The sequence below is a fragment of the Triticum aestivum genome, chromosome 2A (assembly GCF_018294505.1).
Source record: "Triticum aestivum cultivar Chinese Spring chromosome 2A, IWGSC CS RefSeq v2.1, whole genome shotgun sequence".
Classification (NCBI taxonomy): domain Eukaryota; kingdom Viridiplantae; phylum Streptophyta; class Magnoliopsida; order Poales; family Poaceae; genus Triticum; species Triticum aestivum.
In genome coordinates this window covers 544,820,171-544,844,967 of record NC_057797.1, presented here as the reverse complement: position 1 = coordinate 544,844,967, position 24,797 = coordinate 544,820,171, and the positions used below count along the sequence as shown (strand labels likewise).

The following is a 24,797-nucleotide window of genomic DNA, read 5'->3' as shown; positions in this document are numbered from 1 at the left end:
TGCTTGTTATGCCTAGCTAGGGGCGTTAAACGATAGCGCTTGTTGGGAGGCAACCCAATTTTATTTTTATTCCTTACTTTTTGCTCCTGTTTAGTAATAAATAAATTATCTATCGTCTGTTTTGGTTGTGTTTTTTGTGTTTAATTAGTGTTTGTGCCAAGTAGAACCGTTGGGAAGACTTGGGGAAAGTCTTGTTGAACTTGCTGTAAAAAAGAGAAACTTTAGCGCTCACGAGAACTGCTGTCATTTTCATTTGGAAAGTGATATTTAGTTAATTATTTTTTCAGATGATTAATAGATAAATTCATCACGTCCATCAATTTATTTTAGAATTTTTGGGGTTCCAGATCTTGCGCTAGCTACAGATTACTACAGACTGTTCTGTTTTTGACAGATTCTGTTTTTCGTGTGTTGTTTGCTTATTTTGATGAATCTATGCCTAGTAAATTAGTTTATAAACCATAGAGAAGTTGGAATAAAGTAGGTATAACACCCATATAAATAAATAATGAGTTCGTTACAGTACCTTGAAGTGGTCTTTTGTTTTCTTTCGCTAACGGAGCTCACGAGATTTTCTACTTTAAGTTTTGTGTTGTGAAGTTTTCAAGTTTTGGGTAAAGATTTGATGGATTATGGAACAAGGAGTGGCAAGAGCCTAAGCTTGGGGATGCCCCTGGCACCCCTAAGATAATCTAAGGACACCTAAAAGCCAAAGCTTGGGGATTCCCCGGAAGGCATCCCCTCTTTCGTCTACTTCTATCGGTAACTTTACTTGGAGCTATAATTTTATTTACCACATGATACGTGTTTTGCTTGGAGCGTCTTGTATGATTTGAGTCTTTGCTTATTAGTTTACCACAATCATCCTTGCTGTACACACCTTTTGATAGAGCCATACATGATTTGGAATTTGTTAGAATACTCTATGTGTTTCGCTTATATCTTTTCAGTTATATAATTTTGCTCTAGTGCTTCACTTATATCTTTTAGAGCACGGTGGTGGATTTGTTTTATAGAAATTATTGATCTCTCATGCTTCACTTAGATTATTTTGAGAGTCTTAATATCATGGTAATTTGCTTAAAACCCTAATATGCTTGGTATGCAAGATTAATAATAAAACTCTCTTATGAGTGTGTTGAATACTATGATAAGTTTGATACTTGATAATTGTTTTGAGATATGGAGATGGTGATATTAAAGTCATGGTAGTTGAGTAGTTGTGAATTTGAGAAATACTTGTGTTGAAGCTTGTGATTCCCGTGGCATGCACGTATGGTGAACCGTTATGTGATGAAGTCGGAGCATGATTTATTTATTGATTGTCTTCCTTATGAGTGGTGGTCGGGGACGAGCGATGGTCTTTTCCTACCAATATATCCCCCTAGGAGCATGCACGTAATACTTTGCTTTGATAACTTGTAGATTTTTGCAATAAGTATATGAGTTCTTTATGACTAATGTTGAGTCCATGGATTATACGCACTCTCACCCTTCCACCTTTGCTAGCCTCTCTAATACCGCACACCTTTCGCCGGTATCATACACCCACCATATACCTTCCTCAAAATAGCCACCATACCTACCTATTATGGCATTTCCATAGACATTCCGAGATATATTGCCATGCAACTTTCCACCGTTCCGTTTATGACACACTCCATCATTGTCATATTGCTTAGCATGATCATGTAGTTGACATAGTATTTGTGGCAAAGCCACCGTTCATAATTCGTTCATACATGTCACTCATGCATCATTGCATATCCCGGTACACCGCCGGAGGCATTCATATAGAGTCATATTTTTGTTCTAAGTATCGAGTTGTAATTATTGAGTTGTAAGAAAAATAAAAGTGTGATGATCATCATTATTAGAGCATTGTCCCAGTGAGGAAAGGATGGTGGAGACTATGATTCCCCCACAAGTCGAGATGAGACTCCAGACGAAAAAAAAGAGAAAGAGAAGAGGCCATAAAAAGAGAAAAGGCCCAAATAAAAATAAAAAATGAGAGAAAAAGAGAGAAGGGACAATGTTACTATCCTTTTACCACACTTGTCCTTCAAAGTAGCACCATGATCTTCATAGTAGAGAGTCTCTCATGTTATCACTTTCATATACTAGTGGGAATCTTTCATTATAGAACTTGGCTTGTATATTCCAATGATGGGCTTCCTCAAATTTCCCTAGGTCTTCATGAGCAAGCAAGTTGGATGCACACCCACTTAGTTTCTTTTTGAGATTTCATATACTTATAGCTCTAGTGCATCTGTTGCATGGCAGTCCCTACTCACTCACATTTATATCTATTGATGGGCATCTCCATAGCCCGTTGATATGCCTAGTTGATGTGAGACTATCTTCTCCCTTTTTGTCTTCTCCACAACCACCACTCTATTCCACCTATAGTGTTATATCCTTGGCTCACGCTCATGTATTGCGTGAAGATTGAAAAGGTTTGAGAATGTCAAAAGTATGAAACAATTGCTTGGCTTGTCATCAGGGTTGTGCATGATTTAAATACTTTGTGTGGTGAAGATAGAGCATAGCCAGACTATATGATTTTGTAGGGATAACTTTCTTTAGCCATGTTATTTTGAGAAGACATAATTGCTTTGTTAGTATGCTTGAAGTATTATCATTTTTATGTCAATATGAACTTTTGTCTTGAATCTTTCGGATCTGAATATTCATACCACAATTAAGAAGAATTACATTAAAATTATGCCAAGTAGCACTCCGCATCAAAAAATTTGTTTTTATCATTTACCTACTCGAGGACGAGCAGGAATTAAGCTTGGGGATGCTTGATACGTCTCCAACGTATCTATAATTTTTTATTGCTCCATGCTATATCTACTGTTTTGGACATTATTGGAATTTATTATCCACTTTTATATTACTTTTGGGACTAACCTATTAACCGGAGGCCCAGCCCTGAATTGTTGTTTTTTTGCCTGTTTTAGGATTTCGAAGAAAAGGAATATCAAACGGAGTCCAAACGGAATGAAACCATCGGGAACGTGATTTTCTCACCGAATACAACTCAGGAGACATGGACCCTACGTCAAGCCAACTAACAGGAAACCACGAGGTAGGGGGCGCGCCTGCCCCCCCCCCAGGTGCGCCCCCCACGCTCGTGGGCCCCCTGTTGCTCCACCGATGTACTTATTCCTCCTATATATACCCACGTACCCCCAAACGTCAGATACGGAGCCAAAACCCTAATTCCACCGCCGTAACTTTCTGTATCCACGAGATCCCATCTTGGGGCCTGTTCCAGAGCTCCGTCGGAGGGGGCATCAATCACGGAGGGCTTCTACATCAACACCATAGCCTCTCCGATGAAGTGCGAGTAGTTCACTTCGGACCTACGGGTCCATAGTTAGTAGCTAGATGGCGTCTTCTCTCTTTTTGGATTTCAATACAATGTTCTCCCCCTCTCTTGTGGAGATCTATTTGATGTAATCTTCTTTTTGCGGTGTGTTTGTTGAGACTGATGAATTGTGGGTTTATGATCAAGTCTATCTATGAATATTATTTGAATCTTCTCTGAATTCTTTTATGTATGATTGGTTATCTTTGCAAGTCTCTTCAAATTATCAGTTTGGTTTGGCCTACTAGATTGATCTTTCTTGCAATGGGAGAAGTGCTTAGCTTTGGGTTCAATCTTGCAGTGTCCTTTCCCGGTGACAGTAAGGGCAGCAAGGAACGTATTGTATTGTTGCCATCGAGGATAACAAGATGGGGTTTTCTTCATATTGCATGAGTCTATCCCTCTACATCATGTCATCTTGCTTAAGGCGTTACTCTATTTTTAACTTAATACTCTAGATGCATGCTGGATAGCGGTCAATGAGTGGAGTAATAGTAGTAGATGCAGGCAGGAGTCGGTCTACTTGTCTCGGACGTGATGCCTATATACATGATCATACCTAGATATTCTCATAACTATGCTCAATTCTGTCAATTGCTCAACAGTAATTTGTTCACCCACCGTAGAATACTTATGCTCTCAAGAGAAGCCACTAGTGAAACCTATGGCCCCCGGGTCTATCTTTATCATATCAATCTCCTACTACTTAGTTATTTACTTTGCTATTTACTTTGTCTTTATTTTACTTTGCATCTTTATCATAAAAATACCAAAAATATTATCTTATCATATCTATCAGATCTCACTCTCGTCAGTGGCCCTATAGGGATTGACAACCCCTATTTGCGTTGGTTGCGAGGATTTATTTGTTTTGTGTAGGTACGAGGGACTTGCGCGTAGCCTCCTACTGGATTGATACCTTGGTTCTCAAAAACTGAGGGAAATACTTATGCTACTTTGCTGCATCATCCCTTCCTCTTCGGGGAAAACCAACGCAGTGCTAAAAGAGGTAGCAGTCAGACGCCCAAGGACCCCTTAGTCCAGGACTCCCTCAGTGACCCTGCATGAACATGTCTCATGCTTATTCTTGAAGTGAGGCGTTCATCTAAGAAACGGTGAGCACCTGTTTGCTAGTGGCTACAGGTACATGGAGGTGGACGAGAGCAACGACGCACACCTTTTCTACTACTTCATCCAATCGGAGAAGGACCCCGCGAGAGACCCGCTGGTGCTGTGGCTGCAGGGTGGGCCCGACTGCTTCGGCCTCTCTGGCATGGTCTTCGAGATGGGTAACTAATTGCCCAGCTACCATACTAGCTAGCTTTGCTTCACACAAGTCACTAAAGCTACGAATTTGGTCTCCAATATATTACTCCTTCCATCTTATAGTATAAGAGCGTTGTTGACACTACACTAATATAAAAAACACTCTTATTTAGAAAACAAGTTAAGACATATTTCATATCACATCACATCGCTCAATTATCTTACATATGCAGCACTTTCATGCATAGTAAAAGAGCCAATAAGAACGCTTTCGTCTTCCAGCCTCTCATCCTTTTTTCAATCACATGGCAGATTCGATTGTGTCCAAATCAAAGCTTTGTATCTATGTTCATTCAACTTTCCGAGCCTAATTGGATGGTTGCATTTTCATAGGTTATATAGGTTTTGCAATTGTGTCCAAATCAAACTTCCGATGTTATTTCTACAAAAATCCTACACCTATGAATAACCTACATAAGATTTACAAAATGTACCATGAATTCTCTGCTCTCCAGTCAATTTAATGGTGGGTGTGCAAGCCGCAAGGGGAGGGCAGTCGCTAATCCTGTCTCAAGTAATTTCATTTGCAACACATAAGATTTATTGCCTAGAAACTCTATGTAGGTCCAGCATTGCTTTTTTATGATTGAGAACACGGTAGCACTAGACTTAAAAACCATCTTTTTTTACCATCACTAGACTTGAGGTTTAAAAGTGGGTCTGGGAATGAGAGCACAAAATAGTCCATTTCAAAAAAAGGAAAAAAACTCAAAATAGTCCTGTACTCGGCACTCCTGCCTCGACCTCTATTCGAACCAAACCCTCTTACCACCTCTGTTCGAACCGGACTCCCTCCCCAGTCTGGCAGTTCCCCTTCGTATCTCGTCCCTCTTCCGGCCCTAGCGCCGCCACGGCCACGTTGAACCAGCGGAAGCAATCGCAGGACCCTGGCCAGCTGTGGAAGTCGTTGATGTAGAAGATACCCTGGGAGAGCGATAGGGACTCCCCGTCCATTCGTCGCGCCGCCGCGCCGAGGAAAGCTCCCAGCTTGTCTATATCGATGACGGCGTCGAGTCGCAATGAGCTCTGTGAGCGATTACCCCCATTGGGCCACACCCGAGTGGGTGCCGCTGAGAATGCCGGAGGCAATGGCGGAGGCTTTGCCGACTGCTTCTGAGTTCTGACACAATCTCTCCAGTTCCGAGAGGCCTTCCTCTGTGATCCTTCAACAGGTTCCGTCACATCCTTCGAAAGAAGAAGGAAAGTTGCAGTGATATTCAATCGATCCCAACTACTCCCTTTGTAAAGTAATATAAAAGCGTTTAGATCACTACTTTTAGTGATCTAAACACTCTTATATTAATTTATAGAGGGAGTGCATATTTGTCTGACTTTCCCAAAAGTAGAAAAAAAGCATATACTCCCTCCGTCTTGTCCCTCAAATGGATGTATCTAGCAAAAAGTTGGTGCTAGATACATCCTTCAGGCACAAGCTTAGGACAAGCTTTTTCGGACGAAGGGAGTATGTGTTATAGTTTTCTGACGCGATACATGCCCACAGTCACTCCTGTGAATGATCAGATGTCTAAGTATGCTATACTAGTGTCAAAAAACGTCTTACATTATGGGACGGAGAAAGTACTTTGTAAGACAATGCGCTAATAATGAATTAAATGTTCATACGCGTACATGGCCTTCTAGTTTGACGTCCAAGGGTACAGAGGTGGACTCCCCGCCTTGCTCTACCGACCGGGGACATGGACCAAGGTATGGCGCCAATGTTTCTCTTTTTTGTAATCATAACATTTGAAGAAGAATATGCCTAAATATTCTGCCTCCTATTCTTCTTTAAATTCGAACCTCATTGGGCCAAATTGTAGCCCTGCCGAGATATCATCTGCTCAGTTTGGGCCTCACATCGGCCCACATCACCGCCCAACTCTGTCACCTCCCTAGCCTCACTACTCAAACAAACTCGGGTCACGCTCAAAAAATGGGCTCGCCCGCGCATTCCCGCCCCCCTTCGTGAATCTCGCTGCAAAATTTCCATCTCTGCCCTCGATCACGTAGAAGAATCCAGGCCTCTCTCCCACCAGAACAACTCACTCGTAAGATCATCGTTTCTCTCCTAAAAAGCACCATTCTGGAAAAAAATGCCTTACTGGAAATGGCGTGCCGAAGTGTCCCGAGCAATACACGGAGGTGAAAACTCCAAGTTCTTCCACATGTCTGCCTCACAACGGCTTCGTAAAAACAAAATCTTCTCCCTCACACGAGATGGCTCGGTTTTTACCTTGCATCAGCATAAAGCTGACATCCTGCAAGAGTTTTTTGTCATGCTCATCGGCTCTACTGTCACCACGCCTTGGCCTTTTGATCTCACGTCGATCTATCCTCACCCCGTACCTGGCCTTCATGCCCTTGACGCGCAATTCACCAAAGATGAGATCAAATTGGCCTTTTTCCAAATGAACCCACAAGCAAGCCCTGGCTCCGATGGTTTTTGCCCCTCCTTCTATAAATCCTTCTGGCCCTCTATCAAACATGAAATCCTCTCCTTTTTCGCACAATTTCACCAAGGTGTGGCAGAACGGAGCGCCTAAATTGTGCCCACATTGCTCTCCTTCCAAAATCTTCCTCCACAACATCACATGACGCCTTCAGACCAATATTTTTGCAAAACTGCCCAGTCAAAGTTGTTGCCAAGGTCCTAACTTTGCGCCTCAAACCTTTCATCCCTCATCTCGTCCATGGTAATCAGACCGGTTTCATTATCGGAAGGAACATTGCTGAAAACTATGTCTTTGCAGCAGATCTTATCAGCACTTGTCACTCTCGCAAATGCCCAACCATGATATTCAAACTTGACTTCGGGAAGGCCTTTGATTCAGTTGCTTGGAACGCCCTAGACAAAATTATGGCTGTCCGTGGTTTCTCCCAAACTTTTCATAGTTGGATTCAAAATATTCTCCATACTGGCAAGACTTCCATCCTCCTAAACGGCCTTCCAGGTTGCTGGATTCCATGTAAGAATGGCCTGCGCCAGGGAGACCCGGCCTTTGAAGGAAATATGCCCTAGAGGCAATAATAAAGTTATTATTTATTTCCCTATATCATGATAAATGTTTATTATTCATGCTAGAATTGTATTAACCGGAAACATAATACATGTGTGAATACATAGACAAACAAAGTGTCACTAGTATGCCTCTACTTGACTAGCTCGTTAATCAAAGATGGTTATGTTTCCTAACCATAAACAATGAGTTGTTATTTGATTAACGGGATCACATCATTAAGTGAATGATCTGATTGACATGACCCATTCCATTAGCTTAGCACCCGATCGTTTAGTATGTTGCTATTGCTTTCTTCATGACTTATACATGTTCCTATGACTATGAGATTATGCAACTCCCGTTTGCCAGAGGAACACTTTGTGTGCTACCAAACGTCACAATGTAACTGGGTGATTATAAAGGAGCTCTACAGGTGTCTCCAAAGGTACATGTTGGGTTGGCATATTTCGAGATTAGGATTTGTCACTCCGATTGTCGGAGAGGTATCTCTGGGCCCTCTCGGTAATGCACATCACTTAAGCCTTGCAAGCATTGCAACTAATGAGTTAGTTGCGGGATGATGTATTACAGAACGAGTAAAGAGACTTGCCGGTAACGAGATTGAACTAGGTATTGGAATACCGATGATCGAATCTCGGGCAAGTAACATACCGATGACAAAGGGAACAACGTATGTTGTTATGCGGTCTGACCGATAAAGATCTTCGTAGAATATGTAGGAGCCAATATGGGCATCCAGGTCCCGCTATTGGTTATTGACCGGAGACGTGTCTCGGTCATGTCTACATTGTTCTTGAACCCGTAGGGTCGGCACGCTTAAGGTTTCGATGACAGTTATATTATGAGTTTTGATGTACCGAAGGAGTTCGGAGTCCCGGATGAGATTGGGGACATGACGAGGAGTCTCGAAATGGTCGAGACGTAAAGATCAATATATTGGACGACTATATTCGGACATCGGAAAGGTTCCGAGTGATTCGGGTATTTTTCGGAGTACCGGGTAGTTACGGGAGAAGCAATGGGCCTTGATGGGCTTTAGTGGGAAGAGAAAAAAGGGCCAAGGGGCTGCTGCGCCCCCCTCCCCTCTAGTCCGAATTGGACTAGGGAAAAGGGGGCCGGCCACCTCACCTTCTCCTCCACTTCCTTCTCCCTTCCTCCCCTCTTGGTGGACTCCTACTAGGACTTGGAGTCCTAGTAGGACTCCACATCATGGCCGCACCAATTGCCTTGGTCGGCCTCCTCCTCCTCCATCCTTTATATACTGAGGCAAGGGGCACCCCATAGACACAAGTTGATCTTCGTGATCGTTCCTTAGCCGTGTGCGGTGCCCCCCTCCACCATATTCCACCTCGGTCATATTGTAGCGGTGCTTAGGCGAAGCTCTGCGACGATAGAACATCAAGATCGTCACCACGCCGTCGTGCTGACGGAACTCCTCCCCGACGCTTTGCTGGATCGGAGCCCGGGGATCGTCATCGAGCTGAACGTGTGCCAAGAACTCGGAGGTGCCGGAGTAACGGTGCTTGGATCGGTCGGATCGTGAAGACGTACGACTACATCAACCGCGTTGTCACAACGCTTCCGCTGTCGGTCTACAAGGGTACGTAGATCACACTCTCCCCTCTCGTTGCTATGCATCACCATGATCTTGCGTGTGCGTAGGAATTTTTTTGAAATTACTACGAAACCCAACAGCCTTCCCTACCTCTTCTTAATTGTCGTCAATCTGCTCCAGCAACTTATCCTCTAGAACTCCGATCCCGATCTCCACCACCCCATCTTTACCCACCTGCCCCTACCATTCTCCAATACGCCGATGATACGTTGATCATCGCAGCCGCCTCCCCCGCCGTCGTTGTCACACTAAAAAAATCCTTCAGAATTTTGCTCAGGCTACTAGCCTCACCATAAATTTCTCCAAAACCACCCTAGCAACCCTGCACACAAATGAAAACCTAGCTGCCACCACTACACTCGCCATGGACTGCACGCGTGCTCCCCTTCCTCAAACCTATCTTGGACTCCCCTTGCCCCGACCAAGCCTCCCTCCAATGCCTTCGCCCCATTGATTGAACGATCCCGAAAACTTCTAACTGGTTGGCGTGCCAAGCTCCTAGACAGAGACGATCGACTCATCCTCATCTCGGCCGTCCTTGACTCCCTCCTTACATACTTTATGTTTGTCTTTTGCATCGCCCCAAAAACCCTAAAAATCATTGATTCCCTGAGAAGATCCTTTTTCTGGGCTGGTGAGGATGCCTGCTCCGGCGCAAAATGCCTGATTGCGTGGAAAAACGTTTGTACACCAAAAAAATTTGGTGGTTTAGGGCTGAAAAATCTACAGGTTCAAAAAATTATCTCCTAATGAAGTTTGCTGTCAAAGCACTCTCATCCATAGAATCACCCTGGCTAGACTGGCTAGACCTACAACACCCCAATGCCCTAGTCTCCTCGGGCCCCCAAACCTCTTTTCTATGCCGCACGATTTCTCAACAAATCCCAACCTTATAGTCAATTTCCTTTGTCTTAACAAACAGTGGAACACACACTTACTTCTGGTTAGACACCTGGCTCACCCCAAAACCCCTAGCTACCACCTACCCACACCTCTTCTCACAATCAACACTACAGCTGGAAAAAGTGGCTAACATCTTGCGTTTCGGTATCGAAACAAACCTCCGTAATCGTCTCTCTCTCACTGAAGAAATAGAGTTGGTCTCGCTTTTGGCTGTTTTGCAGGACTTCGTGCCTTCGTCAGAGGAAGATCAACGGTTCCTCCTTCAGGGTCATGACTTCTCCACCAAGCAGGCTTACGGCTCCATTATGGCAAGGCCAGAAATGGACCTCATTGCTCCCGTCATCTGGAACACCAAGGCTCCTCACAAGACAAAGATCTTCGCTTGGATTCTCTTCAAAGATCGCCTAAGCACCGCCGTGAATCTTGCCCACAAGAATATAATCTCCTCGGACTTATGCACACGATATGCTATGCTATCGGAAGACTCCATTCACCTCTTCATCACATGCCCCCTCGCCAATAGAATTTGGCATCGAGTTGGTGTTCTGCCACAGGATGATGACCTTAATGAACTATGGGACGTCCCACTACCTCAACACCTGCCCAAGAAAGCATGACCCTTCGTCCTTCTCGCGCTACTCTCCAGCATTTGGGCCGCGCGAAATGACATGCTCTTTAGGAATTTTGATCAATGTTCTGTAATAACAATTAGAAACCTAGTATCAGACTTGGATCTCTGGTCACACCATTTTGTTGATCCGGGTGACAAGGAGGATGTCTTCTCGTGGCGTACCTATCTCTCTGCACGATGCAACGTGCCTCTGTAATCTGGATCTGCTGTTTCTATAGCCGTTTTGAGCAATATATTCAGGTGGGGGAGCTCCCCCCCGGTGATTCTCAAAACAAATGTTGTACATGATTTTCCAGGTGAGCAATGTAATCTTTATTGATAGCCCTACTGGGTCTGGGTTCTCGTACGCCACATCGGAGGAAGGGTTCATATCTAGTGATACCATGGCGGTTAAAAGGCTAGTCGTCTTTCTCGAAAAGGTCAGGACCCTTCCAGTTTCCCATGGTACATATGATTTGTGAAAAAACTACTCGGGAGGTGTTTTGTTAGGTATCATACCCAACTACACTTGTAACTCATAAGTTCTCTATAGATTTGTTAACGAAAACCCAATTCATTGACACTTCATACTTTATTTAAACTATGCTTAATGGGCTCTGTCAAAAAGAAAATTGTGCTTAATGTGCCGAATACCTTCAACTATTTTTTTGGAAATGGAGGCGTACCCCCGACCTCTGCATCATGGCGATGCATGCAGCCATCTTATTAAAAAGCCTCAAAGGACCACAAAATCATGACCATATTACATCTCGCAAACGGAGCAAAACAAATAAAAAGAAAGTAAGCGCTCCAAAATACAACCGATAAGGCAAAAAGAAGGATAAGCTCCCTAGACTCCTATCATGTTATGCGACCGCCATCCGAACCGGTTGAATATAGCCCGTGCTACCATCTCCCACTGGTTGCACCTAGTAACCAAAGACTCCCTGGAGTCCATAGGAGTGAGTAAGGACCATGTACGGATCCATGCGGTAGCTCTGAAAATAACCTGCAAGAAAGTTAAATTGTGTTGTTTGTTAAAAATCAAATCATTTCGACAATTCCATATAGCCCATAAAAGCGCACATATTCCAATCCGAATACGAGCTGCAGTAGTATATTCAAGCCCAGTTAACCATGTTCCAAACAACGATTCAATATCAACTGGAGGCTTAATGTTGAAAGCTATATGGATGGTTCTCCAAAGCAATTTGGCAAGTGGGCATTCAAGAAATAAGTGCTGTATTGTTTCGTCATGATCACAAAAACAACACCGTGAACTACCTACCCATCGCCTTTTGATCAAATTGTCCTTGCCACTACTAGGGAAAAGCCTAGCAGCAACGCAGGTTTTAGGCCTATCAGTAGCGCGGGATGATGCGCTACTGATAAGGCACTACAGCTAACGTGTAGCAGTGGCGCCTGTCGTCCCACGCTACTGCTATACATGGATAGCAGCAGCGCGCTTTGGTGAAGAGCGCTGCTGATATTATATGCAGCGCTTTTTACAGGGAAGCGCTACTGGTAAGGCGACGCTACTGCTAACTTTGTTCCCCTCGCTACTACTAGTTTTATTAGTTTTTTTCCTGCATATTTGTTTTGTATTTGAATAGGCTTTATACAATAATCTTTAGCATATCATACACATACAAATGTAATCATAGCATATACATACAACTAGTCTCATCAAATCATGTCATCATCATAATCATCATCCAACACAAAGTGGTCTCTCGTTATCATCTCGAAAATAGCGATACAAATCTCGATTACTTGCAACTACATTGTCATCCATCTAAACAATGATATACGCGAGAAGAGCCATCACTTTTAGTGAGAGCGGAACTATGCAGTACATGAGTTCGTATCCCTCTCTCGCATTAGCGTGAACCTAAACTAACTACTGCCCATTGCTCGGAAACCAGAAACCGGTACACCTGGGCCTGACACTCCGGCCACTCGTCGTATATATACTCCCAGCGTAGCACTTCTTCGCCATCGATGATCTATGCACCTGCGTCGTCACATTAGTCGATGATATGCAACATATATAGTTGAGCAACAGAAAGAGACAGACATGGCAAAAATAGAAGCAACATATCATAAGCATAAATAACAAAGTTGATCGTACCCAAAATGCCCTAACTAGAGTGATCGTCGCTAGTCGAGGAGGACGGTTTAATTACATCACAAATAAAGTTTTGTCATCCATAACTCAAAGTTTCGTCATACAGAAAGTATGGACTAAACGGACACATTGTCATATATCGACAATCACTCCAACATGTCGTCAATCCATCCAAGTCAAGGAGATAGTCCCCGAGCCTAGCGAAAGGCTTCAGGTCGAGACGCTGAGAGGCTACCCGTGTTCGGACATCTTCCCGCGACATTTGTCCTTCTTCGTAGAACATCCCTATTTTTCTGACGACCTCCTTCATGATGATTTGGGTAAGTTCGCGCTGGATGTGATAGAAATCAACTCGAAGTCGACGATCCTCGATATCTCCCATGTTCTTTGCCCATTGCAGAATATGAGCATCGCCGGATGTAGGTGACATGCGAAGGTTCTGGTGATCCAGTCTGTACTCCAGCATGTGGTGTAGGACAAAGAATCCATCATTAAGAGAATCACTCGGTTGCTGGATGCAGCAGAAGTCAGTCTTATGGCCGAAGGCGAGCCTGCCGCCCCTTCTCTTCTTGTCCTGGACCTCTCCACCCCGTGCTTCGTAGTAAAACATAGCACTGTCGAGAACATCCTTGATGTGGGTGTAATCCTTTTTGTTAATGTTCTTCGACGAGTCCAAGTAAAGAGCGTGAGAGTATCGGGGGTAGAGGATGATGAGGACGGCGCGCCTGCCGCTACGCAAAATAAGTACACCTCAAATTAATTAGCCTCCACCGTGCAAATGAATGATTGAAATCGAAGGAAGGATATCCGCGCGGATGACTTACAGGGGATGATAAGGCACGAGAATCGCCTCCTTGTCCTTATTGGCGAGCATGAAATTGACTATGTATTCCCTTGCGTATTCATGGTGCTTTGCGCAGACTCCCAAGAAGTCCTTGTGCATGAAGTACGGGTCAGCGACACAGATATGAGGTATCTGCTCAACCCCGATGATGTAGTTCATGTGCAAGGCATATAGGCGGACAAACGTAAAATCCAGCTTCTTCACATGAAACATGTTGAATATGTAAACGAATCAAAGGAAGAACTTATCCGCGGGGAAGAAGTCGACGTACGACAATTGCGCGGAACGTTAACCACGTAGAGTGGGTATCCTGGATCTTTCGAGGCGATGAGGCATTTCTCTATCCACAGCACATCGTCATGAAGTCTCCTTAGATCACCGAAACTGGTCCCTAGCGCTGCTGCAGGTAGGATTGGTTGACTGGGCATATGCAATTTATCCGCACCGGGAATATCTACACGATCTTGAACCCGAGGCTGCTGAGGCGGCTGGATCATAGAATCGTCTTTCTTGCCTTTCCTCGGTCTCTTCCTAGGCTTCTTTGCTGGAAGGTCGTCTATAATACGTTGAGCCTCCGGAGGCGGCAATTCAGGCACCGACTCATGACGCTCAAACCCTGAGTAGGCGCCAGTAGAGACATACTGTTGAGTGCCATCGTCATCCTCATCCTCATCCATGGCGATGTCATCAACGACTAATGGAGCCTCTTCCTTACCCCGTCTGCTATCACCCAACCCGACACCCGACGCTAATTGGGTAGGTGGGGTGTTGATGTTCATACCTTGCTGAGGCTGCGTGCTCATGGGTGTGTTCCCGGCCGCCTCCAGACGAAGCAGACTCTTTGGCCACAACAGGACCCACCCATTGCAACAATCACCAAGCCGCCATGGGGTCTTGTCGTCATCCCCCTAGTACCAGAGGAGGCAAATTCTCGTGGCCCGGTTTGACACTGGCCATGGAAACCTTGAAGACGTTCGGGGGGATCGGCCGGCTATGGAACAATGGCTCCTTCGACTTCATTATCGTCGCCTTGCCCACGTCCTTCTTCTAGTTGTCGATGGTGTACAATATGGTGCACGGGGTTTCGTCGGCCTGTAAAGAAAAGTCTGCGACATGAGACATCCGAAAGGCAACGAAAACGGGAGATTATACATTTACTGAAGGGGGCCGGTGTGACAGATACCGTGAGGGCATCGAGCTCAGCCAAAGACGAAGCACCGCCGAGCATGTCCGGTGCGGGAGCAGGTGCAGGAGCAGGTGCAGCTGCAGGTGCTGGTGCAACGCTAGTCGAGCTGCTCCCCAAGAAGTCAGCAAGGGGAAAGTGCGCTGCATTTTTTTCTGGATTTTGTCTGGTCCAATTGAAAATGGTCGGAACCAAGGAAGTAGACATATCTACAACCATCTGTTTTGCGGTAGCTACCACTGTTGCGACTGTTTGAGTTGATTTCTTCTCAACCGCAATCTCAACCTTCTTGTCGATGTTTTCTTTGGTTAACCTCTGTCTTTCCTTTCTCTCCTCCGTGGTCTCACTGTAGTACTTCTTCCACGTGGCGCCGTCTCCGACACCGTGCACGCGTCCATACGACGGTCGAGTATCCACCGGGAGTCGTTTCAATATGTTCAACGCCCGGTTAAATGGAGTGTCCCACTTGGGCCTCGCGAATGCCGCAGACGGCGAGTCGCTTTCGGCCGCAATCCTGTGCTGCTCTCTCTGCAAAAGGAACAATAATTGTTTACAAATTTGCATGACTAACGTGTAGTCGAATTGACCAGAAACTAAAATTACCAGAAGTCTCATGAACTCCGTCGTGAGCGCGTTCGTCTCGAAAACCTTCTTAACTGGGTCCCAATGGTGTCGGGCCCTGAGGACGTCACGCTCCTGCGGGACGGTGAACTCCGCCAAGGGGTCTGGGATGCCCAGACTCGCGGCTTTCGCGTCCTGCTTGGCCCATATGGACCTCTTCCCGCCGTAACCACGGCTTCCGAGGTGGTGGCACCCAATGTTCCTCTGTTGAAGCCCCTTCATGTACTTCGACTTTTTTGGCATCTTCGGCCTCGCAAGCCGCCTTGAATATTTCCAATTGCTCTGTCGTGATTGTCGGATTATCCTTTACAATCTCGGAGTAGGGTTCCTTTTTGTCGATCTTTGCTTCCACCCTTGTTTTCTAGGCGGCCAACGCGTCGCTAAACTTGGACATGGCGTGTTTGTTTATCTTTTTCATTGTCGGGTCCTTATCTAGATCTTTATAATCCTTTTCATTCCGTCCCGGGAACAAGAATATCTGGTGCAGCTTCTTTAGGAGGGAGGGCCTCATATTATCTATCTTCTGTAGTTTCTCATCGTTGATGGTGGCGGTTGTCCGTACGATGCAGCCTATTTGATTGTCGTAGCATGCGCGCGCTTCCTCGGGCGCGGTTGGCTCAAAATTGTTGTCGTCCACCGACATGACCACCAGTCTAGTAGTCTTGAGTTTGTTAGGAAGCTGTTGCCTCTTTGCTTTCAGTTCTACACCGGCTCCGCTCCCCGAGGCAGCGTCGGCCTCAGTCTTAGCGCCGGTCTCGATGTCGGTCTGAGTCTCAGCGCCGGTTTAAGTCTCAGCGCCGGTTTGAGTCTCAGCGCCAGTCTCAGTCTCAGCACCGGTCTGCGTGTCGGTCTCAGTCCCCGATGCGACCGGTGGGCCCAGCAACAACATCGGTTGATCGTCGGCAAGGCTCAAAAATTCGTCTGCCGCCAGGTAGACATCGTCGCAATAATCAGAACCCTGTCCTTCATCGTTGCTAGCCATGTTTCATACGATTAGATCTAGTCAATTAATTCTAGGCCTAATAAAATGAATAATGACATAAAAAAGGCCTATGTTTTGCAGGAACGTTGACTCCTTCCCGGTGCGGCAAATCCCGGGCACTCGATATGTCCTAGTTTGTAGCACAAGTCATGCCGAAATTCACGAAAAATTTCGGCATGACCTTTGCTAAAAAGTGGACAAATCGAGAACCTGAAATTTGCCGGAACGGAAATGAATCAACATTCTGGAAAAACATAGGCCACTCAGCTTCATTCCCTGGAAACAACAAAAGCCACTTGGGCACAATCAAAACATGGGCAAACACAATTGAGGAATTTGCATATATCCTGACCACTTCAAATTTGCATGTCCTAGCGTTTGACACTTCAAGAAAATCTACATAAATCTCATGCTTTCTCAAACTCAATTCAAAAACCAAATATAGATTATATTTAGTTAACTACTGAACTAAACTTTACTCTAAACTAAACCCTACTGCCCTAATTAACATCTAGTTAAACAAACTCAATTCAAAAACTAAACCCTACTGAACTAATTAACATCTACATTATCTACTACTTAACATCGTCTATTATTACCCTAACTAAAAAACATCAACATTATCTACTACTTAACATTAACATCTATTAACTAAAAAGGATGGGTGGGGGGGCTTACAGAGAGGGGAGAGACGGTGGCGGGGAGGTGCTCGGCGACGGAGGTAGGGGCGGCGAGGGCGGGCTCAGGATCGGGACGCGGCGGTCCTGGCGGGCTCAGGGGCGGTGAGGTCGAGGGCGGCGGCGGTGAGGTCGAGGGAGGCGACAGTGAGGTCAAGGGCGGCCGAGAGGCGGCGGCGGTGAGGCTCGGTGGCCTCGGGCGGCGGCCGTGAGGATGAGCGCGGCGTCGACGCCGGCAGGAGATGGCGGCGAAGTGGGGGCGACGGCGAAGTGGGGGAGATGGCGGCAAAGTGGGGCAAGGGATCGATTTGGGGGAGAAGTGATGGCCGGGGGGAAACCGTTTTTGGTTAAGTCAAAAGTAACGGTAGCATGTTACAGGAAACGCGTTATAGCTAAGTTAGCTATAGCGCGTTTCAGAGAACACGCTACTGCTACGTGTTCATCATTTTTTTCCCTTTTTTATTTATTTTTCTCTACATTTTATATTTTTCCTTTCTCCTTTTTCTATTTCTTTCATTTTCATTTACTTCTCTATTCGTTTTTCATTTTATTTTATTTTCGTTAGTAGTAGCGATTTACGCATAAACGCGCTGCTATAAGTTTATTAGCTGTAGCGTGGTTTTTGGAAGATCGCTACTACTATGTGTAGCCCATCGGCTAAGTGATTGGAATTTTAGTAGTAGCGAGTTTTCGGTGAGACGCGCTACTGATATATGTCCATCTGCAGCGCGCTTATTTTGCACGTGATACTGCTGTCTAGCAGTAGCGTGCTCTTTTAACAAGCGCTACTGCTAAAGTTCTGTGTATAACGTTTTTCCTAGTAGTGTTGGTGAGGATGACTTGCTTACGGACAAATCACATAAAAATTTTAATACGCAAAGGGACCTTAATCTTCCAAATATGCAACGATCTTGAGATTGGGCCGTAATGATTAACAGATGAGATGTTTAATTATTCTCGGGAGCTACTGCCGTATTAAAGGTACCTTTATGAGTAAAATATGTTAGCTTCAAGCGTTGATCTCGGAGGATAACTTAGTCATGGGAGTTTTGTAAATTTATAGCCATTGTGAACAAATTCATGCGACTGCATATTTCTCCTCCCTGTTATTGATTCTGCCCAAATTGAATCACAAGGTTTACCTCTAAGCTTCATCTGTAACATGGGAATCAAACTGTTAATGTCAAATTCCTTCTAAGTTTTTGTTAAATTTCTGTCTTGCAAACAAGTTATTAATTAATTGTGTGGCATGGTTCATTATTATTCTACTCATTCAAACAAAGATAAAATGAGCTTAACGTAATACTTCATTCAGCTGGGCCCCACCCCATGATCTAACCAAAACTAATTAGAGTGGAATTTTTATTTGTGCTATGAGAAACAGAGATCAATATTGAATCTCTATATCTGCTTTTATATCTATTCTAATTTATCATTTTACATGCAGTGGTTACGTGGACACCCCCAGTTCCTCTCAAATTCACTTTATGTTCACCCGCAAAAAAAAAAAAATTCACTTTATGTTGGCGGTGAATCATATTGTGGTATGATCATACCCACTCTTGCCCTAGAAATCCACATATCAAGTAAGACTCTTTATACTTATCTATAGATGATGAACTGCTGCCATGGAGCACATTTATGTTTTCAATCTTAAAAAGTTAAGACATAAAATCTAAAGCTAGTCATACTATAATGGGGCAATAAATTTAGTCATACAAGGACTTGTCTTACTTTAGTTAAGTGTTTTGCTAGCTTTATACCAAACAATATCTAGTAAATCTAAACCAGCAATTTGGTATTACCCCAAATGTTGTAGAAATGAGTTGCACAATTGACAGACATTTGTAGGCTTACTAACAACACTATTCAATATTTCAGGTTTGACTTCTTCTTAGGGAGTTTTGAGTCTTTTGCTGGACCAAAATTGTACAGATAATATGATTTTGCCGCACATAATACACATCATTATTTTCTTATAAATCTATTGAGGTTGCCCATCATATTCTATTGTTCGAGTACCATATAATTTCCACTTTATTTTAATATTTTTAGAACTTTGCGGTCAAATTAGTTTAGTTGTTCAAAACAAATTTAATGATGATTACTTATTGTACATGTGCATCACTGTTCACTAACACACACACATATTTGTTTACCACTTTCAGATAAAGAATCTGGCGAAGAACCGCTTCTTAACCTCAAGGTTTGTTGAAGTCCGTTTATATTTAGTAAAATAAGCTTTCATTATGAGTCTGGTTAATACCATGGACTAGTCCATGCATCATTTGGTTCTTGTGTTTACTCTTGTTCTGTACAATATACATTGGTGTGTCACTGAGCCATTGCTTTCCGTTTTCCCTTGTGATCCTAGAATCATGAAGGTATTTCTTTACATTTATTCCTTTGTTTGGGAACAGTCTTTGGCTGCTGACACCTAAACAATTGACCCCTGCTTGAATAGTCTATCTAAACCTTCTAGACTCACTCGAAGGATGAACTGGAATGTGGGTCCTTGCTGATTTCTGACTAGTCAAACTTGCGAACGGCTGCAAGCACCATTTGTAAGGGGTTCCATACGCGACTGGAAAAGTTATGGAAAGAGAAAAATAATAATTCCTTGGTTTTTTTAAGAAAAACAGGAAAATACATAATACTCTTCTTGGAATCTCTAGAATTTCAACACACGTACAGTTAGCGAGGAGCCTATGTAATTTAATACAAAATTGAATTATGAGGTCACTGCAGTAAACAATTTTTTATAGTAGTGTTCTTCTGATGAATATTTTGTATTATCTGGGTTAGGTGGAAGAACCTTTTGAGTCTGGTTAGCAATTGAGACCTGTTAAAGGCTAAAATAGATGACTTGTATCATAGCGCGAACTTGGGCAAATTGGTCAACCCAACTTAGTGTCTCTACCCAGAATCAAACCAAATGCAACTAGGACCAATGCTAGCCTAGCCTGAATCCAGACTACAACAAAATATGCTTAGGCATAATGTTCATCTAATTTATTTTTGCATCACTTAACAAGAATATTACAGGGGTACTTTGCCGGGAATCCAGTGACTGACGACAGGTTTGACACCGCTGGTAAAGTCCAATTTTTTCATGGCATGGGATTGCTATCGGACGAACTTTACGAGGTGATCCACCATCTCACAAAAAATACTAACAGTAGCAGCAGTAGAAATTACAGTGGTAGTACAGTACTAAAGCAGAGGACCGTATATACAGTTGAAGTTTTCATGAGTTGTATCGCACTCAGAATGCAAAGAAATTTTATCCACAGTTTGCCAAGGAGAACTGCGGAGGAAATTACAGTGATCCACCCAATGCGTTATGTGCCGAGTCCATCCAAGCTATTGACGATGTAAGTTTCCCCAAAGTAACTATTAGTTATAATACGACCGTTTAAACTGGGAATTGCACAGTTCTCAACTGGAGGCATCCATATTTGAAGCTCCCTGAAGCAAAAATCATCTTAAATTGAATTTATAATCATTTTACACACGCACATATATTATCTTTTCCTGTCAATCAGCAAAGGCAGAAGATAAAACATCTTTCATTCAAGCTGCCATGTTTGGAACACGAGAAGTTTTGGTTACTAATTTCTAGTAACAATGGACATATAGTGCACAAAAGATATCAACTTGTCCCACATCCTGGAGCCCAAATGCGAGGCGATATGGAGCCCCAGGATTCAGCAAGCAACTGCACGAAATGTTACAAGTGAGCTCACGGTGCGGTACCCCGCTGGTGATGATCCCCTGTTTCCCTTCAAGTGTAGAGTTGAGTGCCGACAAAAACCTGTGCATCCAATTCCTATAAACTGCATTAACATCCCATAGTTTTACACTGTATCCACTCTTGCTCACAGAACTAATGTTGGTTAATTTCGTCGCAGAGCGATGCCCAACAGCTATCTTATATCTGGGCAAATCATGAGGGAGTAAGGGAGAGTCTTGGCGTTCGCAAGGTACTAGTTCTACTGCACTACTCTACAGCTGTACTGAATCCTTTTTGGGGTCTAGTTGTGCATGAACGTTGTCACACTACAGGGAACAACGGGGGAATGGAAAAGATGTGATCGCGACCTACCGTACACTAGAGATGTCACTAGTACAGTAGAGATTCATTCGAGGCTACGGAGAGAAGGATATCCAGCGCTGATATACAGGTAACCAGCCCACAGAACAAAATTAATCTAAAACTGTTCTGAGAGATCACAGTGGGTCTTTATTGCAATATGTCCGGAAAATCTGATTCTGATGTAATTGATGTTGCAGCGGCGACCATGATAGCAAGTTTCCCTTCGTTGGCACGCAAGCATGGATAAGATCTCTTAACCTGTCTAACACAGATGACTGGAGACCATGGTATGTTGATGGCCAAGTTGCAGGGTAAGTTGTCCTATGACCTGTGAAAGTTCTTTCTTTAGGGGTCTATTCCACAGTATTAACATATTTTCTCCAACACATGGGAAAAAACGATATTTGTATGTTCAGAAAATTCCTGAACATATCTTTCGAAGTGTTACGACAATATTTTGGAGCTTAAACATCTTTGCCTATGACAACATTCAGTACAACTACATAACCATTTTTTATCTGATTGAAGTCTTCAACTAATTTTAGAGCAAAATGTCTTCACCTAATCAACATTGGCAGGTTAGCGTTGCCTAAGGGCATGTTCTGATCTCCTCCAACTTCACAAAACTTCACAAATCCAGCTTCCCTAGCCAGCTTCACGCTTCATCTGGCGATTCCTGGAGCGTTCTGCGTCGTGTGCAGCTTCTCCCATCGCTGCAGCCCAGCTGGGAGGTTGTGGGCCTATTTGGCGCTATTGGGCCGGCTGGAGGCAGCCCAGTATGGGCTAGTCATCGAGGGAAGCCGCCCCTGTACCGATTCGATGGAGAGCGAGAGGAGCGTTATGTTTCGAGCGAGCGTACCGGTTCGCTGGCTTGGACTTGGCGGTGGCACTTCGGTTGTAATACTGGCCAACTCCAGCTTTTCCCATCGGTGGAGCTGGGCCGACGCTGCTCCAGGATTTTGCACTGCCATCGGACAAAACTTCGAGAAGCCAGCTTCTCGTAGCAAAACTGTTCGGGACAAATTCATATGTGAAGTTTGTGAAGTGTGGAGCTGGAGGACTTCAGAACAGGCCCTAAGTCTTACACTGCTAAAAATAAATTTGATTTTTCCAGATTCACAAGAAGTTACTCGACTGACCTAACATATGCAACTGTGAAGGTAAGTGCTTTAGACACTTAATATTTTCTTTTCCATAGCATAACTAAACCAGGATAAACCCTACTGCCCTAGTCAGTGGATGTATTTCAATATCATAAGCATATATCTGTGGATTACCATGTAGGGTGCTGGGCATACTGCTCCAGAGTACAAGCCCAAGGAGTGCCTCGAGATGTTCGCAAGATGGCTTTCGGGTGACCCTCTGTGAATGGCGACCTCCGTTTGGATGAGCGTGTGTCAGTACGTGTTTGTCGCATCTAGAAAATAAATATGGTTCCTAGGTAGAACCAACATTGTTTTGCTTGCTTGGATGTACACTCCTTGCACATTTTGGTCATGTTAAGTTGTGCAGCTTTAAAAAAAATCTGTGTGAGAAATAAGTCATAAACAGTATTACTTCGCTGGGTAAATCAAGTTAAATGTACAGTATTTATATTTTGTTTTCATCTTTTTTTTACTCGAATACGCATGAGAGTGTGTATCTTTCATTAAAGAAGAAAGGGGGAGAGAACCCCAAGTCCACCATTACATTATTATTTACATGCCGAACACGTCTGGCACACCTATGCTAGCAACCTATGAGGACTACTCGTTTCCAGCCCACATCGCCTCCTCCACGTCGAACCCTCTTTCATCACCCTTAAGTAGACCCGCCTTCACCCATAACCTACCCTCGTCTCGTATATGTTGGATGATCCGGGTTATTGACGGATACGCCCCATCGAACACAATGGTGTTCCGGTGCTTCCATAGCATCCACATGCCGAGTAGGCATTTAGCACGCAAAGACTTGTGGTGGTGGCACGCGTTACCGTCCTCCCTGGCACACCACTCACCCAGGATTTCATCTTACCGTGGTTCCAATTCCATCCTCGCAGTGATTGTTCCTAGCCAGTGCCAAACTTGTTTTGCGAACACATAGTTCATTAGTAAGTGTTGCATAGTCTCGTCCTGCTGGTTACACAGCAGGCATGAGTCCTTGTGGGGTAGTCCACGTCCAGCAAGCCTGTCAGACGTCCAGCATCGATTTTTGAGCGCTACCAAGCAAAAAAGTGGCATTGAAGGGGTGCCTTGCACTACCAAGTGAATGAGGCCGTCGGGGATATCTCAAGTCCCATGGACCTGGCCGCATACGCCAAATGGGCCGAGAAGTTTCCATTCTCTTCCCAGGCCCACGTGACCGAATCCTCCACTCCATCAGTTAGTTGCCAAGTTGTGATCAGCGGCCACAATCGTAGGAACTGTCGCAGAGTGTCCCGAGTAAGGTCTGGGCCAATGTCTCATGCCCAATTTATCATACGTAAGTGCGTCTGCGACCAACCTGCTTCTCTTGACTCTCCTCGGGATCCTTTCATAAACATCCGGTGCTATCTCAGAAATCCATAGTCCGTTGATCCACCGATCTTCTCAAAATAGTGTGGATTTCCCATTGCCCGCCGTTGTTCGTGAAGCCGCCTGGACTAGGGCACATGTTTCTGGCGAGACACTGATATGAAGTTTCGTCCATGGTCTGTACTTATCAACCTTTTGCAGCCATGGCCAACGCGCTTGCAGCGCCTTGTTTAGCAAGTGCAAACTGGGGATTCCTAAGCCACTGGCTCACTTCGGCGTGCGGACCATCTCCCAAGCACTGGTACAGCGAGGTGCTATACAAATGGTTTTTAACCCCTTTCCGTGATGATGTTTGAAACTGTCACCTAGTGAGTGACTGGGGGGGTCCTTCCCACACGACCCAGAAATCGTCGGGAATATGCCCTCCTGGTACACACGCTCGGCAAAATGAGGTCGTGTGCGACCGGCGACCAACCAAATACGGTTATACATACAATAGTGCTAAAAAATACAATTATACAGGCGAAATCATTTCAGTCGTAAGTACATCCAACATAGTCAGTCCCCACTAAACGTTTCCGTTCGTATATACATCCCACACAGTCGCTGCAAGGAAAACATTTGTGCAAGGTGGCCTAACGCAAACAGTTTTTATGAGAATGCGTGTGTGATTGTTCATTGATCCAACACGGTTTATTCCTAGAAACTATGTGCGTTGCCTAAGGTCATTGCCCACGGTGTTTTCTCAATAACCGTTTGCAATAGGAAAACCCAATTAGCAGGCTAATTCGCTAATTAGCAGACTAATTGCCCTATTATTAATAATGCATTTATTAGTCTAATTGACATTCATATTAAGCACATAATATATTTCATTTCCATATTAAGGAAGCAACATTTCATAATTGAAATACATCCGAGTAC

General features: G+C 44.3%; 1 pseudogene; it reads left to right on the top strand.

Moving 5' to 3' along the window:
* Nucleotides 1–6,266: 6,266 nt before the first annotated feature.
* Nucleotides 6,267–22,749, top strand: LOC123191739 (serine carboxypeptidase-like 18; annotated as a pseudogene).
* The last annotated feature ends 2,048 nt before the right edge of the window (nt 22,750–24,797 follow it).